Source organism: Micropterus salmoides, unplaced genomic scaffold, assembly GCF_014851395.1.
Source record: "Micropterus salmoides isolate LMB-PRFRI ecotype aquatic unplaced genomic scaffold, ASM1485139v1 Ms_hic_scaffold_7, whole genome shotgun sequence".
In the NCBI taxonomy this organism is placed as follows: Eukaryota; Metazoa; Chordata; class Actinopteri; order Centrarchiformes; family Centrarchidae; genus Micropterus; species Micropterus salmoides.
Window position 1 is genome coordinate 7,211,103 of NW_024044459.1, and position 18,850 is coordinate 7,229,952.

The following is an 18,850-nucleotide window of genomic DNA, read 5'->3' on the forward strand; positions in this document are numbered from 1 at the left end:
TGTGAAATATTTTGGTGGCATTTGATCCAAAGCTGAGTTAAAAAGAAAATGTTGTTTATACTGTACAAGCTACAGCAAGATACCGAATATCACTGCAGACTCACCGTTTGACCAATCTGAAAACCCTTTGATATCAACCTACTTGATATCAGCCATCTGGAGAACGACTGTCGTGTTTGGTAGCTTTTGAAGAAAGACTTGTGGAGATGTAGATGTTAATTGAATTAGCATATTCTGAACAATATAGAGTGACTGACTTCTGAATTGACCATCGGTTGCAGCGAAGCAAACGTAAGTCACAAATCAGTGGATGTGCTGAAAAGATTTTTAGCTCTCTAGGACGTACGGATGGTTTTGTTCGATTTTTTGAAGTTAGGAATGAGAAATGTCTAGAAATATACATTTCTTGTAGTAAGCAACGGCCACTTTGCGCAATCATTACCAAATTTTATACATCAACTGAGTAGTGACCCGAGATCGTACAAACCGAATTTCGCTCGAATCCATCCATTACGAGGTATAAACCTTTTGCAAGTGTAGCGCCCCCTAGTGGAAGAATATCCCAAGACTGCTCTGCAAAGCTCGGGCCGAGCATCTGAGCAGACGCATCAAGTTTGGTAACAATAGCTTAAGCCAATTTTGATCTACGGGTCTTTATGTAAACTCACGGCCGTTCAAGTGACCGTGATCGTATAGTGGTTAGTACTCTGCGTTGTGGCCGCAGCAACCCCGGTTCGAATCCGGGTCACGGCAGCAGCTGTGTGCTGGCTTTTTTTTTTTTTTTTACTGGACTCCAAAACCTAGCTCATTTTACGTAGTTTTAAACTGGATAGCTCAAGTACATTTTCCTGCGTCAGGCCCCATACTTTCCGACTAACCTATCATTTGACCGGCGCCCCCCACATATGTCTATGACAAACGAGACCACTGCCGTTTGTAATCACTGCGGTGAAGACAAAGCGGGTCTCACGTGCTCAAGTGCGCAGGGCTAGTGGCGCAATGGATAAAGCGTCTGACTACGGATCAGAAGATTCTAGGTTCGACTCCTGGCTAGCTCGTTGTGACCTTTAGCTTGTAAATCACTCGAGCTTCAACTGCAACATTCTGTCTCTATATACTGTGAATCAAAGAACATTTACATGTGAATGGAGCCAAATCAAAGAACAGGCCTCCCAGCGGCAATGATCGGGATCCAAGCGAATCGAGAAAAAGGCAACGTTTGACATTTTCAGAGGAGACGAACAGATGCAGATCACTTAAGAGATTAAAGTGATGACACAATTTGGACTTTGAGATAATTGCGGAAACGCAAACTTGATTTTTACAGCATCACTTTGAGATCAGAGAGTGTAATTTCATGTACCTGACTACTGGGTGAAATGTTCAACCCAGCTGCGACATTTTGTCTTTCCAAGATTTAAAGTTTAAGCTGCACAAACACTTGATTTACGGGTATTAGGGACGTCACGTGTGCCAGACCCGGAGAGTTTTGTCAGTTAAAACGTAAAACGCTTACAACAGTCAAGATGTTGGTGAGAAAATTCTAAAATAAATCATGCATCTTTCTGCCGGTTTTGGGTGTGTTGTGAAATATTTTGGTGGCATTTGATCCAAAGCTGAGTTAAAAAGAAAATGTTGTTTATACTGTACAAGCTACAGCAAGATACCGAATATCACTGCAGACTCACCGTTTGACCAATCTGAAAACCCTTTGATATCAACCTACTTGATATCAGCCATCTGGAGAACGACTGTCGTGTTTGGTAGCTTTTGAAGAAAGACTTGTGGAGATGTAGATGTTAATTGAATTAGCATATTCTGAACAATATAGAGTGACTGACTTCTGAATTGACCATCGGTTGCAGCGAAGCAAACGTAAGTCACAAATCAGTGGATGTGCTGAAAAGATTTTTAGCTCTCTAGGACGTACGGATGGTTTTGTTCGATTTTTTGAAGTTAGGAATGAGAAATGTCTAGAAATATACATTTCTTGTAGTAAGCAACGGCCACTTTGCGCAATCATTACCAAATTTTATACATCAACTGAGTAGTGACCCGAGATCGTACAAACCGAATTTCGCTCGAATCCATCCATTACGAGGTATAAACCTTTTGCAAGTGTAGCGCCCCCTAGTGGAAGAATATCCCAAGACTGCTCTGCAAAGCTCGGGCCGAGCATCTGAGCAGACGCATCAAGTTTGGTAACAATAGCTTAAGCCAATTTTGATCTACGGGTCTTTATGTAAACTCACGGCCGTTCAAGTGACCGTGATCGTATAGTGGTTAGTACTCTGCGTTGTGGCCGCAGCAACCCCGGTTCGAATCCGGGTCACGGCAGCAGCTGTGTGCTGGCTTTTTTTTTTTTTTTTACTGGACTCCAAAACCTAGCTCATTTTACGTAGTTTTAAACTGGATAGCTCAAGTACATTTTCCTGCGTCAGGCCCCATACTTTCCGACTAACCTATCATTTGACCGGCGCCCCCCACATATGTCTATGACAAACGAGACCACTGCCGTTTGTAATCACTGCGGTGAAGACAAAGCGGGTCTCACGTGCTCAAGTGCGCAGGGCTAGTGGCGCAATGGATAAAGCGTCTGACTACGGATCAGAAGATTCTAGGTTCGACTCCTGGCTAGCTCGTTGTGACCTTTAGCTTGTAAATCACTCGAGCTTCAACTGCAACATTCTGTCTCTATATACTGTGAATCAAAGAACATTTACATGTGAATGGAGCCAAATCAAAGAACAGGCCTCCCAGCGGCAATGATCGGGATCCAAGCGAATCGAGAAAAAGGCAACGTTTGACATTTTCAGAGGAGACGAACAGATGCAGATCACTTAAGAGATTAAAGTGATGACACAATTTGGACTTTGAGATAATTGTGGAAACGCAAACTTGATTTTTACAGCATCACTTTGAGATCAGAGAGTGTAATTTCATGTACCTGACTACTGGGTGAAATGTTCAACCCAGCTGCGACATTTTGTCTTTCCAAGATTTAAAGTTTAAGCTGCACAAACACTTGATTTACGGGTATTAGGGACGTCACGTGTGCCAGACCCGGAGAGTTTTGTCAGTTAAAACGTAAAACGCTTACAACAGTCAAGATGTTGGTGAGAAAATTCTAAAATAAATCATGCATCTTTCTGCCGGTTTTGGGTGTGTTGTGAAATATTTTGGTGGCATTTGATCCAAAGCTGAGTTAAAAAGAAAATGTTGTTTATACTGTACAAGCTACAGCAAGATACCGAATATCACTGCAGACTCACCGTTTGACCAATCTGAAAACCCTTTGAAACACTTGATATCAGCCATCTGGAGAACGACTGTCGTGTTTGGTAGCTTTTGAAGAAAGACTTGTGGAGATGTAGATGTTAATTGAATTAGCATATTCTGAACAATATAGAGTGACTGACTTCTGAATTGACCATCGGTTGCAGCGAAGCAAACGTAAGTCACAAATCAGTGGATGTGCTGAAAAGGTTTTTAGCTCTCTAGGACGTACGGATGGTTTTGTTCGATTTTTTGAAGTTAGGAATGAGAAATGTCTAGAAATATACATTTCTTGTAGTAAGCAACGGCCACTTTGCGCAATCATTACCAAATTTTATACATCAACTGAGTAGTGACCCGAGATCGTACAAACCGAATTTCGCTCGAATCCATCCATTACGAGGTATAAACCTTTTGCAAGTGTAGCGCCCCCTAGTGGAAGAATATCCCAAGACTGCTCTGCAAAGCTCGGGCCGAGCATCTGAGCAGACGCATCAAGTTTGGTAACAATAGCTTAAGCCAATTTTGATCTACGGGTATTTATGTAAACTCACGGCCGTTCAAGTGACCGTGATCGTATAGTGGTTAGTACTCTGCGTTGTGGCCGCAGCAACCCCGGTTCGAATCCGGGTCACGGCAGCAGCTGTGTGCTGGCTTTTTTTTTTTTTTTTTACTGGACTCCAAAATCTAGCTCATTTTACGTAGTTTTAAACTGGATAGCTCAAGTACATTTTCCTGCGTACAAAAGTAAAAATTTATGAGAAAACACAGATTGACGTATCAAAATTCTTTTGATAACTTTTGATCGGCGACGTCCACAGATGATCCTGCCAAAGTTTCAGGTCGATTGGCGAAACCGCCTGGGACGAGATTGCAACAATAGGTTTTAGAGCAAATAGATAAAAAGTCAGAGTACAGTACTGAAAGAAGGTCGACTCTAAACGAAGCCGTTTTCGAAATAATTGCAAAAAGGCAAAGTTGATTGTTATAGCGCCACCATGAGGTCTATGAGGAACTTTTTCTTTCTTCTTTTTTTTTTTTGCCTGAGCAGTGGGTGGAATTTGCAACCTACTAGCCAATTTTGGTGAGTTTTCGTCCAGCAGTTTTTGCTGCCCAAACACTTTTAGCGGAGAGAAAGAAGAAAGAAGAAGAAGAAAAGAAGAAGAAAACCAATAGGGCCCCAGAAGCTTCGCTGCTTGGATCCCTAAAAACTGGACCATCAACATGTGGTAAAAGGTGTCTGAGCCCTTCACATCGGTCCCTCACAGATACAAACAGCCTAATCTTGTGTTTAGTGTTACTTGCTCATCATACTTCTTTGAATGACAAAATCTGTCCATTAGGACCTAAAAAACAGTGTTACGTAAACAATCCATGGAAATTGACTGTCTGTTGTCACACATCATTCAGGAAACCCATACAAATAAAAGAGAAGAATATTTGCTATTCAGAGCTGAAACTAGTCTCTCCCAACACACAGGCGCCCGGCCGTTCAAGTGGCCGTGATCGTATAGTGGTTAGTACTCTGCGTTGTGGCTGCAGCAACCCCGGTTCGAATCCGGGTCACGGCAGCAGCTGTGTGCTGGCTTTTTTTTTTTTTTTTTTTACTGGACTCCAAAATCTAGCTCATTTTACGTAGTTTTAAACTGGATAGCTCAAGTACATTTTCCTGCGTCAGGCCCCATACTTTCCGACTAACCTATCATTTGACCGGCGCCCCCCACATATGTCTATGACAAACGAGACCACTGCCGTTTGTAATCACTGAGGACAAAGCGGGTCTCACGTGCTCAAGTGCGCAGGGCTAGTGGTGCAATGGATAAAGCGTCTGACTACGGATCAGAAGATTCTAGGTTCGACTCCTGGCTAGCTCGTTGTGACCTTTAGCTTGTAAATCACTCAAGCTTCAACTGCAACATTCTGTCTCTATATACTGTGAATCAAAATCCATAGGCGAAACTGCTTGGAACGAGTTCGCAAAAATAGGTCACATAATTTAACATTTTTAGAGCAGAAGAAAGAAAGAAAGAAAGAAAGAAGTTGAATAATCAGAACAAAAACAATAGTGTCCCAATTGCTTTGCTGCTTTCATCACTATTTAGGTGTAGCTGAAGAGAGTGAAATCTGTATTCATAACCACAATTAAGGTGACTGTCGCAATCGAGACAGTCACCTTAAATCAAAATAGATTGCAACAATACTGGTCAGTGGTGCTCTTGTTGTATGGTAGAGCTTCCTCTGAATCAAGAAAGCACAGCTTTTCACGATGTCTATTTCTTTCCCACTGTTGCAGAAATGTCTTCATGGAACAGTGTAGTTTTAATTTTCTGGTTTATTATTCTCCGAGAAGACTCATGTTCTGTGTACAGTACATACAATTTCATTAGTTTTGTGCCCTTTTGTGTACAGCCTGTTTCTTTCTAGTCTGAGTTTCTTTGACTCTGTTTTTATCTTTTCTGCTGCCATGAATTACCACAACCTGTATAGTTGCTGAATAACATTTCCTCCTTGCATCAAAATTTTAACTGTCGAACTGTAGAACTTGTGAGATTTTACTCCATTATTCTCATGTGTTGTGACCTGCAAATGCAAGATTCAGGACTCTGGCTGATATAGTTTGATAGGTTTAAATTGTACACACAAGCAACACAAGCAGTGGCAGAGTCCAAGTAAATCTTAAAAGGAACAGAAAATCCAAACAGAGAAAGATCCAAAAACTCAAACACAAATCAGATAAACAGGGCCCCGGCAACTGATATTTTTGTTTAAGCGTTTTTCATTATTAATTGCATAGTCTGAATGTGTGTTGACAGCATTTCATTAAATACGATATATAGATGTCTAAAACTTTACAGTCAGTTAAAACCTAGACACATTTTTCATTGCAAAAAGGCTCAACTACTGAGTCAGACTGTGACTTTACAGTCACAGGTCCACGAGTAAACCGTTTCTTATATTTGAAACATATTTTCATCTTCAGGGAGCCGATTGCCACCGGCATTTTGTGCCTTCATGTTACAGCTGAATAAATTTAGCCTATTTAAAAATCTAATGTAGCCTAATAGGACTAAAGGAGAATTCCAGCACTTTATTCCAGTTTGGTAAATGATGAATGAGCAACACTGTATAAAATGTAGTATTGTTAACGCCTTGATCCTTCCTCTACTCCTGCCTTTTAACATAAATAACTTATCATGGTCTGCGTTGGCACGCATTCGTATTTCTAGCTCCACCTGATTAAAACGCAGGCTCTGCTCTTTATTTACCCGTTGCCATGGTGAATCGTAGTATCAGAGCTCCACTAATGATGGATTTTTTTTCATTGCATGCGCTTCCATCAGGTTCAATATACTCAGATTTGATTGAACTAATTCTGATCAGCTGTTCGCCTCTGGGCGTGGCAGGGCTGAAATCATGAATGAAACTACTCCAATCCTATTGGCGTTGCTAGAACGGTAGTGTGTGACGGCGTAACTGGAGGCGTATATAAGCACGCCAGCACACCTGACACATTAGCTCTTTGCTATGAAGCAAGGCACTCCAGGCAGGGCGAGGTGTGGCCGACCGACGCAGTGTCTCGTTCCCCTTCTCGGGGAACAAGGGTTACATACGTAAACCGAGACGTTCCCCTTTGAGGGAACTCGAACTGCGTCCGTGACGACACTATGGGAACGCAGAATACCCACTATTCCACGCCGAAGCCCCCGCCTGCCCCCCAGCGTGCAAAAAACCTGTAGGCATGACTAGGAGGAGAGCACACGGGTGCCGGGTGCAGAAGGAAGGTCCAGAATGTAAAACCGGATGAAAGTGTGAGGAGTGGCCCAGCCAGCTGCCTCACACAAATCCTGGAGCGAAGCCCCTGAGAGGAGGGCCCTAGAGGCCGCCATGCCTCTCGTAGAGTGCGCCCTCATGGCCATAGGTGAAGGCAAACCGCGCACCTGATAGGCCAGGGAAATAGTCTGAACGATCCAGTTGCTGATCGTGTGTTCAGAAGCGGGGAGCCCAGCCATGGGGGACCCGAAACACACCAGCACCTGGTCTGCTTTCCTCCACTGGGAGGCCTCAGTGTAAATACACAGTGCTCTGACCGGGCAGAGCAGATGAAGTCTCCCATCCTCCGCCGTCACATGAGGTGGGGGATGATGGCGGAGTGCGGCGCCTGATTGGGAATGAAGCCCAGTGAGCAGACAATGAAACCTCACTCAGCAGCCTCCCAGTGAACAGCACGAACCTAGCCTCAAAGACCAACAGGGAATCCAGTACTGAGATGACTCACACAGAGCTTTATTATGGACAACATTACTTTTGCTAACCCGCTAACTGTAGCTTATCTGCCTGGATCTGTAGCTTATTAGCTCGGGCCGGTTAGCCGTGCTGCCAGCAGTTCTATTAGCTTACTCAGCCCCAGGGTGCCAAGAACCAAATCCGGCAAGAAAACCACCTCTGTACTGTATTCCAGGCAGGCAAACTGGCCTCTGTCGGTCTCAGAGGCTGTGCTCGGCCCTGGTCCAGTGTTTACTCACTGAGAGCTGGAACTAGTCAACACTGAGTCTGTGTTCTGACTCCTTTCATTGTCTGTGCTGGTAGTAATACTTATGTTGATGTTGCACATATTTGACTGTAACATGTTGTTTATTTTATATTGTATTGCAGTTTTACAACCAGGATTTCAGTAAAGAAAACACTCAACCTGGAGTCAAGACTAGACTGGAGTCTTATTGTTGATGTTTGCTATCTGTCTAACAATACTGGGACGTATCTGCCATGACAGAATAGTCTGCAATATTGCATGGGGGCGTAAAAACCACGCCAATGCTCGTCTGAGGACCATAGACTGTAGCCTGTCTAAAAAAATAGAGGAAAATTTCTGCTTAAAGTAATCCCTATGAGTAATTAGTAGATGCCCCTACTCGACTTCCACAAACTTCTACAGAAAATTGCAGCACTGAAAACCAAAATCCACCAGAAGTGAACGTAGTTACAACTGTTATCTATGGAAATTACACTACTTTACCATGGACTCAGTGGACAAGAGCATGCTAACACATGGCTAATTAGCACCAACAGAAACAGGAGAGCTATGTACCGGCTAATAAATCTAAAAGTGGTAGTCCTCCCAGGAACTCTCTAGCTGCAAAGCCTAAGAGTAAATAATTTCCCTGGGAAATTGGAGGATGATTAACAGGCAGAGCCCAGCGCCCTGAGATTTGTACACAAATCGTGGTCAGCTGCGAATGGGAGTGGGAGCAACAAACCTCCCCAAAAGTGTGCACCTGGAGAACATACTTTCACTTTGAAAGTATTTTGACTTTGCCTCAACAAGTCATGAGTAAAATTGTATTGCATCTGTAACCTATTTTACTTCCTAAATCACTCGTCTGTTCCCTTCGCCAAGGACACGAGACAAGGGGAATCAAAACAAGATCAAGACATAACACAGTAGAAACCTTGAGGGAGAGCCACCTCAGCCCCCTTCCTGAGCTTTGATCATGGGAGATGTCAGAGCTAAAAGGAAGAGTTTCCAGCCCCCTCACCAACAACCACCAGTGAGGATTCACTTTCTTCACCACCCCAAACCCCATCCAGGTTACTCTGCTCCTTCCTCGCCCTAGTCCAGTCCCCTAAACCCCACATTTGTCACAGTTACGCCCCACCCCCACCATCACAATTTTTAACTTAGAATTGAGAAATATAAGTCCTTATCTCCAATAACAATAATAATGCATGTTCCATGTTTGCTACTGTCAGCAGGCTAACAAACCGTCCTGTCAGTATACGCTGAACTTTTATCTGCCAGGGCCTGCAGTGAGTTTGCCTTCTACTTCACTGACAATTTTTTTTAAAAAGGCAGTCATTGTCTCCATTCCAGGTACAGATTATGTGCTGTGCTTGTGTCCACTTAAAAGGCAGGGCAGGCAAGTTGTTTCTAAAACACTTTGTCATATTTGTTGAAACTGTCTTTATACACCAATACATATTAAAACGTTAGCTGCTCTGAAAAAGAGAGTATAGAAATCAGCTATGAACTGAACAGGACAGCCCTTTTCCACTTTATCACCTTGACCATGCTGAAACAGGTTGCACACTTTTTATTTTATGTTTTTACCTGATTTTAAGTCCTGCAGGCTCTCGCACCACAGATTGGAAGAGAGGTATATCAATATCAATATATATTTTTCAATAATCAATACACTATTGTTGGTCAAACAGCATCATTAAGCAAAAACTAAAGAAAACTTTCAACAATGTTAACATCAGCGTCGGTGTCGATAGTTTGTTTACTGTTTTCTTCTTATCTTATAACGCAGATTTGCCGTGATATTTCTCTCGCTTCCGGGCTTCCCCAGGTAACCCCCGTGTTTCATATCATACCGCTATGAACTGTGGGCAATTCTCTCAGACAAGGTTTGCAGACATGGGTCTAAAAAGAGCTCAAAATGTCCACGAGAGAGCCCTCGTGCACTTGACGGTTTGACAGTGGGACAGCCCTAAGCCCTCATGGACTCCCGGGAACGCGCCTCAAAGTCTGCGAGTCTGTGAGGGTGGACATTGGGATTGGGCCTGGAGCCCAATACCAAGTAATACCCAGGCCGATACCAATACTTTTTACATATTTTATTTCTAGTTTAATGTGACCTCCCCCCTCCCATTTCTGTATTTATGAGAGAAATAAAGAGTAGGCTGTAGCCTTACCAATTCAAAATAATAGCTGCATAATGACAAGACATCAAAATACTGTCATATTCTTAAATTATAATGAAAATATCCTGTTCAGAACTGCCGCTTCATAACATCATCCTATTATTGTGACAGACTTAATCTCAGATGGTTAGCGAAGTTTGCGGTGTTGCCAAAGTATTTCACTGTCTTTGCACACACATCACACACACACACAGCCTCATTATTACCTTCACAGCTAAAATACAGCCAGACGTGACTGTTTTTACAGTCAGCCAGTGTCAGTATTCAATCACGGGAAATGTGAAGGTCTGCAGCGACTCACTTCAAAGAAGTTCCGTCACAGAGCCGTAGCGCAAGCATGACTTTGACAGGCGGAAGGAAAAGTAGTTCCTATCAACCGAGTATAATTAGACTTGGTGACAGTAAGATACTTATGATAAAACACACACTCACTCCAAATGACTGAGTTTAGATATCGATCCTTTTATATGAGTATCAATCCTAGAGCAGGAAACGTTGGTATCACAAATCCGCACATCACTACTGACATGTATTTTACTTTGAATATCCTGGACTCCACTATGTTTGTAAGTGTGCTCGCCTTAAATCTTTGAACTGAATCTGAATCAGCCTTGTGTCCAGCATTTGGGTCCTCTAACCTGCTCACCCAACCACGCAACCTGACACAATGATGGTGACAACTGAGGTATCCCAAGGGGCTGAAAAGTTACACCGTGGTCGCTTTATTTCTGCTGGACAGGTAATCTGGCTTTTATCATTTTGATTGTAATTTGTTACTTTCATTGCTAGCCAACGTAGCTACCTACTTAGCATACAGCTAACGGCAACTAGGAGTGCAGGCTGGTGGAGCGAGCCACAGTAGAGATGAATTATATGTAACTGCAGCTGAGTTGGCTGAGAGCTGTGTTTGCCGATGCTGACATTAGGTAAGACAATGTAGGTTTAGTTGGCGCCAGTTTAGGTTTTCACCACCTAAATTTATTTTTATGCTATGTTTACACCTAACGTTTTCTTTACCTTGTATTTAATCTATTTGTGTGATTATTTTGTGTCTGCAGGTGTTGTTTGACTGTATGTTACTCTACAAATGTGGTGATGAAGCTGTGTGTTCTTGTAGTTATGAGAAAGACATGTCAACGTAAGTGTACATAAACAACGCTGGCTAAAGGTCCACAAGTATTTGCGTTTCTGGTCTATAAGCTACTGATAATATAGTTTGAAATTGTTCACTGCAAAATTTTTCGTTGTGAATTTACAATAAATAATTGGATAAATTTTGCATGATTTTCACAGTAAGGATTACAGCAATATACTGTGAAATATACTCACAGCAATTTACTGTAATTTTATATCTGTGATATTACAATGCATTGTTGTAAAAGCACAACTGTATACTGTAACTTCACAGCTTCAATGACAAAGGAATTACTGTGATATTACAGTACATTACTAGGGAATTACAATTTTTTGCTGTACATCATTACAACAAGGCCCTGTACTTTTACAGTGTGTACTGTGAAAGTAATGTACAAGTTGACAATAATTTACTGTGAATTTACAATGTGTACTGTGGAGGTCATGCTAAAATTTTCCAGTAACTTACTGTAAAAGTAATGCAGATGAAGCTTCCATTTACTGTGAATTTACAATCATTGTACAATTAACTCCCTCCCCCCAACAAATAACTTTGAGGTAAATTCAATGTTAGCCCAATGGCATATTTATTAACAAATAAATATTTATCAATGTACAGCAGATGCCAAGAACTTCAAGAGTTCAAGAAATTCAACTTTCTAGTCATAAAAGCCATCTTAAAATGCAGAAAATGCGGAGAAATTGTGCAAACTTGCAATTCAACTACCTGTTTCACAATTCAACTATTCATCAAGCTGTGTCACAATAACAGTAATGGACAGGATGGGAATGAGGCCTTCATGGCAAGATAAGAGAGCAAGGGAGAGAGCGATGAAGGAATGTCTTAAAGGGGTCAGGTCTCATTACATTATAATGAGTCCACATGCAACAGCATTGTGTAAAAATCTTGTAGTGCAAAGTTGTCTTGAAAAATTACAAAAAGAACAAGGCTACTCAAAACTGAGCCTGACAACTACCGCTGCAAAAAAAAAAAAAGGGTGCTCACATGAGGTGTTCATTGTTGTCCGCTTCTTGGTCTTTGAGCCTCTTTCAGGAGTGATGCCCAGGAAGCACCTGTTAATAAGCAAAGATAGTTTCAGGTTTAAATAGACTTACAGTATGTATTGCAGACAGCATTTATCAAGGTGTGCTTTTTGCTGTGCTTTTTCCCCACATCAAACCCTAATAGATTTATAATCCAAACTTGTTAGATCTACTCTCACCATAATTTTTTTTTAGCTATTTTTAGCCAAGGTGCCTCAGGTTAGGTTTGCCTGAGGCAAAGTGGTTGATTTTCTACTATGAGAGGCCATATCAACGTGCGCCGCCACTGAAATGCATATTCACGCAATTGGCCAGTTGGTAAATTAAAACCAAAACCTGTAGAAAGTATGACAAACACATCCTTTTCAATTAAGGGCTTGAGAGCATTTTATTCTGCTTTTAAAGAAAATTTCATCTACTTCATTCAATACATTTGCATTTCGCAATAGACGTTTCAAAATCATCATTACATAGCCTGCCCCAAAACAAAATAAATAGCTGTGATTGGACCGGCAGGTATTTGTCAGCATAACGTGTAGAAAACCAGACTGATCTGCAGAGCAAAATTGAATGAGTTTGCGAGATCAGGATGGTCTTACCAGGCTAGCCTCAGGTACCTTGTTTGTCAGCATTTTAGACCTCAAGACAATCATTGAGTTGGAAGCCTGTACTATAATGTGAATTAAGATTAAATGTGATCTTTATAAAATACCTTTGAATGAACTCCAGCGTCGACGATCCAGCGGCAGGATACTCAAGGTTGAAGACGTAAGACGTGCTGAAGAAAGCAGCTACTCCGTGTAAAAAGAAAGGGTGTGGGCCCATCACGACATGTCCCTCGATGGATATAAGCCATCCAGAGGGCTTCATCATGTCACCTGAAATGAACAGATACAACATTTTGTGTTCTGCTTAAGATACAAAGGGCTATACAAATGTAATTCTTAAATGTAATTATAATTATAATTATTATTATTTATTGTGGTCATGTAGATTTCTAGAATGAAAAGAAAATAATGAGTTAGAAATGTCGATACTAGATCAAAGTAACATTACCTTGAATGATCAAGCAGGGGGTGCTGGGGAGTTCTGCAGTATTGACGTCCACAGCAGTGGCACATGGCTGTAACATAGTTAACACACAATAGCATGGATTTAGGATAAAGGATAAATGTTGTTCATTGGTCAGAGGTAGTAAATCATGCAAGGTAAATGTTGATAATGTAATCACTCATTTTTCATTTTAAATATTTGAATAAAAAATCTTACATCAACTTCAAGCATCAAACTCTCTTTCGGCTCTTTGAAGTACAACATTAGAAGCAGCACGATGCAGGCAGCCTTGTTAGAGTCTGGATCATAGCAGGCCAGAACATCACGGATCTTGGGGTTGTCCAGTGTTGCACAGTAATCCAGGATGGTCTGTCCTCGTCGACTAATTGCCTCCTGTAGCTTCTGAAGGACATCGACGTCCGTCAGGAGGCCAAAGTGTGAGAATAGGCATTTCTGAGAGAAGAGAAATGGCCATTCCTATTCGATCTCAGACATCGCTGGAGCAGGCACTTTGTTAAGGTATTTCCGCAGGATGACGTATGTCTTTTCCATCATTGGTTCTGCTCTCTCTGCCCAACTCATTCCTTCCTCTGTGTATACAGACATACAAATGTATTGTTAGTACCCAAGTAACAATTTGGCCTTGTAGCCGCCCAACACACACACTGTTCAGATCTTGACCAATTACTAAAGTCTAAACAAAATTACCCAAAAAGAGAGTAGATGGCATGCCTGAGTAGATGTTCAGCAGATCCCTCTTCATATTCTCACGTTGCCTCAGTCTCCCCCTCTGGCAAATCTGCTGGGCCCCACCTGACACACCTAGGAGTGGTCATCACAGGGTAACAATACTATTGGGGACGGAGCAAGTTGTCTCATGACTGAAGGGTCAGCAGTTTGATTCCCTGTTGTGACTAAATAGACCCATCCCACAGAATTTATGTTACAGTGTAATAGTTTTGTAAACACAGGTGTATTTTATCAAACTAATTAAAGGGATATTCCACCATTTGGGGAATTAAGCTCATTTTCCACCTCCCCTCGAGTAAAACAATTGATTTTTACCTTTCTCCCGTTCATCCAGCAGTTCCCTGAGTCTGGTGATACCACCTGAAAGTAGTCCGCGTTGCACTCTACGGGGACTATTTTCACGTGCTGCGTAATATCACTGCGCCCATAGTACGTTTGCAATGTTCCTTGGTTACTACACCAGAATGAGAGTCCACAGTTAATTACACCTGTGTTTACTACACTATTAACATCGCAACATACTTGCTGTGAAAAGGGTCCATGTCAAATTGTCAATAAAGTAGTCAAGAGAAAAGTATGTTTTGTCCTGTTTCAGGGTTATTCATGGTCATATACAATGCTTTCAAACAAATATTGACAGACTTACATATTGCCACATACCTGTATTGGTCAACAGGACCTCTTGCCAGTCTGGCCTCTCCTGCCATTCCCATGAGTGGTCTTCTTTCTCTGCGGTGTTGAGCAACAGTATTATTCCTATTTTTGTACTCCACTCTCGTTTTTACTTGTTACAGAAGAGAGTGACATCCGTCTCCAGCAGTATCACCGTGCTTGCCAATGTCGCCAAATGATTTTGGATGGCTCCTGAAAATGTGGGTGGGATAATTAGAAAACATGTCACCATTGTGGCACTTAGGACAGAAGCGTACAGCTAATGTAAGGATTACTTAAAGGAAAGAACCACACTTAAAAAAAAAATCAGGCTGAACAAGACCAAAAAAAAAAAACCCCTCAGGCTGAACAAGACCTTCATAAAAACATGTGAATTAGTATGGTTTTCTTGAATATACTAGCTCTGTTTAAACAAACCATGTTTACAAAGTCTTCACTTTTGCACCCTTTTTACATCATAGGTGCAGGGAATGAATCAGTGAAAGTTACAAACAGTTGAAGGGGGTGGGGCTGGGGATTAACTGAAAGATAATATTGATAATAGTCCCATCCCTACCTGACAATGTTTCTCACAACGCTGTGGCACATGGCTCTGGTTGGGTTGCGGTCGTGCTGCATCATTTGGTCCACGAGCATGACCACGAAGGCCTTTCTCTCGTCTGGCAATGGTCTTTCTTCTTTTTCCACTCCAAGTCGAATGGCTGATGACACCTGGTCCCAGTTGAGACGAAAGTCAACATGCCATGGTACCCTGGCTGTGAAGCGCTTGACGTGCTTGGGGCAGTGCTTGGAGGGCTGGGCAACAGCTGATTTGGAGGCTGGAATGTTGTGTTTGGAGAACATGGAGTTGGGGAACTTGGAGCACTTGGATCAGGAGCTCCATATTAAGAGTAACAAGTCCTAGAAGGCACAAAAACAATTTATTAATTAAGATAGGGCAAGATGTAGGGCTATGGGTCAATAGACTGTGTGCTTAACTGTAATACACTATTGGAATTACAAACTCATAACAGGGTCTGATTGTTTTTCACTGCTATCGTTATTAAGTTTGGAAATGCATGAAAATAATAAGCATCAGCTGCATTCACTTCTATGTATTTCCAGATGTGAAAACAACAGCAGTGAAAAACCTGAGATTAATCACTTCATCCAATAGTATTTGACAGGTAACCAATGTGTGAGCTTGGGACTACATACAAAGTATATTGTTTACCAGTTGTGCCAATGTTCTAAGGCCCTAGTTCAGTGACATGAAAGAGTGAAAAGTGTAATGGGTGAACAGATGAATTTACCATCCTTGATGCCCTTCATTAACGTCCGACTTTGGATAGGTTTGAGGTATTTCACCAGATCCCTCTCCTCCACCAAGGTCAGATCTTCAATAGACTCAACCCCAAGCTCATCCAGCATGGTGGTAAGAAGGTCATCAGAGACCAGGCAAGTATGACCACACTGCTTCCTTGACCTAGTCTAATTAAGTAGTGAATCATGACTGTAATTTCTCTTTTTTGCCATTACTACACTGCATGCATATTTCCTACTATAGTCTGTTCAATCAACAAAGCAAATTAAAGACAAAATCAACTTTATTCAAGGCTACCAAACAGAAAAAAAACTTTGTTTGCTATGACTACATAGCCTACTCTACTACTCACGTCTCTCCTCACGTATCCTGTATCCTCACTTTCCTCCCTGCTCATACTGCCTCTGGAAAAGAATGGTGGAGAGCAATAAGGGACTGATCATACACATTGTGTCTTCCTGTCATTGTAATCGTCAACATGAAAATCAGTCCCCTTTTCTGCTTGTACAAGTGGAGGGAACAAGTTTCCTGCACTCAAGTACGCTTGTTGGTGCCTCTCTGCTAGAGTTTTGCACAAATTATAAAAATTGTGCAATTTTCTGGCACACTGTTTAAAAAATGTATGTTTGCTCTCAAATCGGAGTGTCCATAGGCAAATAAGTGGGCCAAAGTGAATGATGAGAGATGGATAGTGGCACAGATAATGGTGCTTTGGTCTGAGGGGGGGATTGGGGAAAAGCCTTGTCCTGTTGTCTATGTACTACTCTATGAGGACTTTAAGATACGCAACCTGGCCCTTTGTAATGACCGGTGCACAGATGAACTCAACAACCTTCCTCAGCTGCAAAATGATTTGCCACACCTCATTTTCGCAGGGATCTTTAAACCTGTCACCCACCATGAGTGGGAGAAGTCTAAGCAAACACCAGTTCTGAACTGCATTCCCACTGAGCTTGTCGCTGCTGGGAGAGAGGTCTGGTTTGTCCTTACCATCGTTAACTTCACATCTGAACTGGTACTTGCACCTGTTTAACTGCAGGTATGTAAAATGATTATCCTCAACTAAATGGCGAATATATAAAGGAAGGTCATAAGCTATGACTCCCTCAAATAAGTCATGGCCTAGACAAACATGGAAATGTGAAATCTGATTAAAAGGAGAGTCACTTGATGCCGCATACAGAGACAGTGGCAGTAGTTTCCTGCTCTTGCAAATTAGTTGCGTATGATTGGGCTGTTCTTTTGGTACCACACAATATAGGATTAGTCAGGAAATCATCTCTACACATGTCACAGTAACGACAAAAATAAGTAGACCGACTGAAGTTCTCCAAGAATCCCCCAATACAATGGCATCCCAGGTTGTCACCTGCAATGGCAACCAAAGAGCCTATAGTACAATGCCATCACATGTGACTACACCTCTCTGCTTCAGAATTTTGAGATCCTCAATCAGGGGAGCAAAAACTTTATTTACCCCAAAAGTTCTGTTCCCTACATAAGAGAACAAGTTGCATCTGATCAATAGAAGATCTATTGTGAGGCAAGATGTCAGTCAGAGTTAGGTAAACCGCTAAAACCTTGTGCTTTTTTTCCCCTGAGCCCAGGGGGTTGACAACCACAAAGGCATCTTGGTACAGTATTAAACCAAGTGAAGAAGGGTCAGCTTTCAACATTGGATTACTTTGAAAGCGTTCTCCATCCTTGACATCCTGATAGACAGCATCAGTAGATGGATGCAAACGTGTCATGGTATACTGTTCGCGTAGAGACTCATTTTTGAAATGTGTCACCAATGTCTCATGTATAGGAACATACTGAGCAAAACATTCTTTGTCATTTTCATCATTGCCCAAGAGCAAAGGAACGGGATGAACATAGTTAAAGCACTCTTTAAAAGCAGCCTTCCTCTTTGCATCTGTACTGAGCATTCCCCTGTTATAGAGTGTGAGTAGATCATCTCTGTTCATTTCCTCAGTGATGCTGCTTATATTGGCTTGAGGGATTCCGAGTTCTTTTAGTTTTCACTCAGAATATTTAGGGAATTGGACAGGCCAAGTTCATGAGAACTTTGAAAGCCATCAATAATGGTTTGAATGGTGCTTGCTGGTAATAGTAGCTTAGATTGCAATTTCAGATAGAAAAGTGTAAGGTTCTGTAAAAATAGGTTTTCGTCGACAGCTACTGGCATTTGTAGTTCATTATGTTCCTCGGCAGCTTCTGAATATGACTGACTGGGTCCTGGCAACGACTCTGTAGCAATAGACTTGTCTAAAACAAGGTCATCTAAAACTGAATCCTCTGCACACCTATGTTTTCTGGAAATATGTGAAGCAAAAGTCATCACGTGTGTGAACGTGCAATCACAACCTCTAAATGGACATCTAGTTACCATTCCTCCCCTTATGTGCGTCTTCAAATGTTTAATAAGAGAGGCCAAAGTGTCACACTTATATGCACAAGCCTCAAGCAGACATTTCAAGGGTGTGTCAGGTGGTAGAGCTGATGTGCCAGGCAGTATAGGCCCAGCAGCCTGCAGGTAGGACCTATGCTGCCTATACATATGAATTTGCAGTCCCGTGCTGAACATAGTTACACACATTCTCAGACACATGCTCACAGCCAACAAATTTACAGTTGAACATTGTGGATACATGTTAACTAGTCACCTACCTAATCTATTTCTCCTCACTCTTAGCCTGACACTGAACAGGATGGTTAGCCTCGCCTTCTGATGACCTGGAAAGAAAAAGAAAAGAAAAAGGAGAAATTACACAAAGGCAACCAACAATAAGAATTTCAGTTTGAGTGCAGATTATGATCATTGATTTTCATTTAATTTTAGCCGTATGTCAAAAATGATAGTGGTATATCTATAGTGTTTTTTTTCTGTAGCACTTTGAGATTGCTCACTCA

At 41.8% G+C, this 18,850-nt stretch overlaps 1 non-coding gene and 1 pseudogene across 1 annotated transcript; one reads left to right on the forward strand and one right to left on the reverse strand.

The window, feature by feature from the left end:
- Positions 1-15,503, reverse strand: part of LOC119891111 — a 61,231-nt pseudogene extending 45,728 nt beyond the window's left edge.
- Positions 4,776-4,847, forward strand: trnah-gug. The gene has a single exon. It is a non-coding gene; the product is annotated as a tRNA-His (tRNA).
- Positions 15,504-18,850: the final 3,347 nt, after the last annotated feature.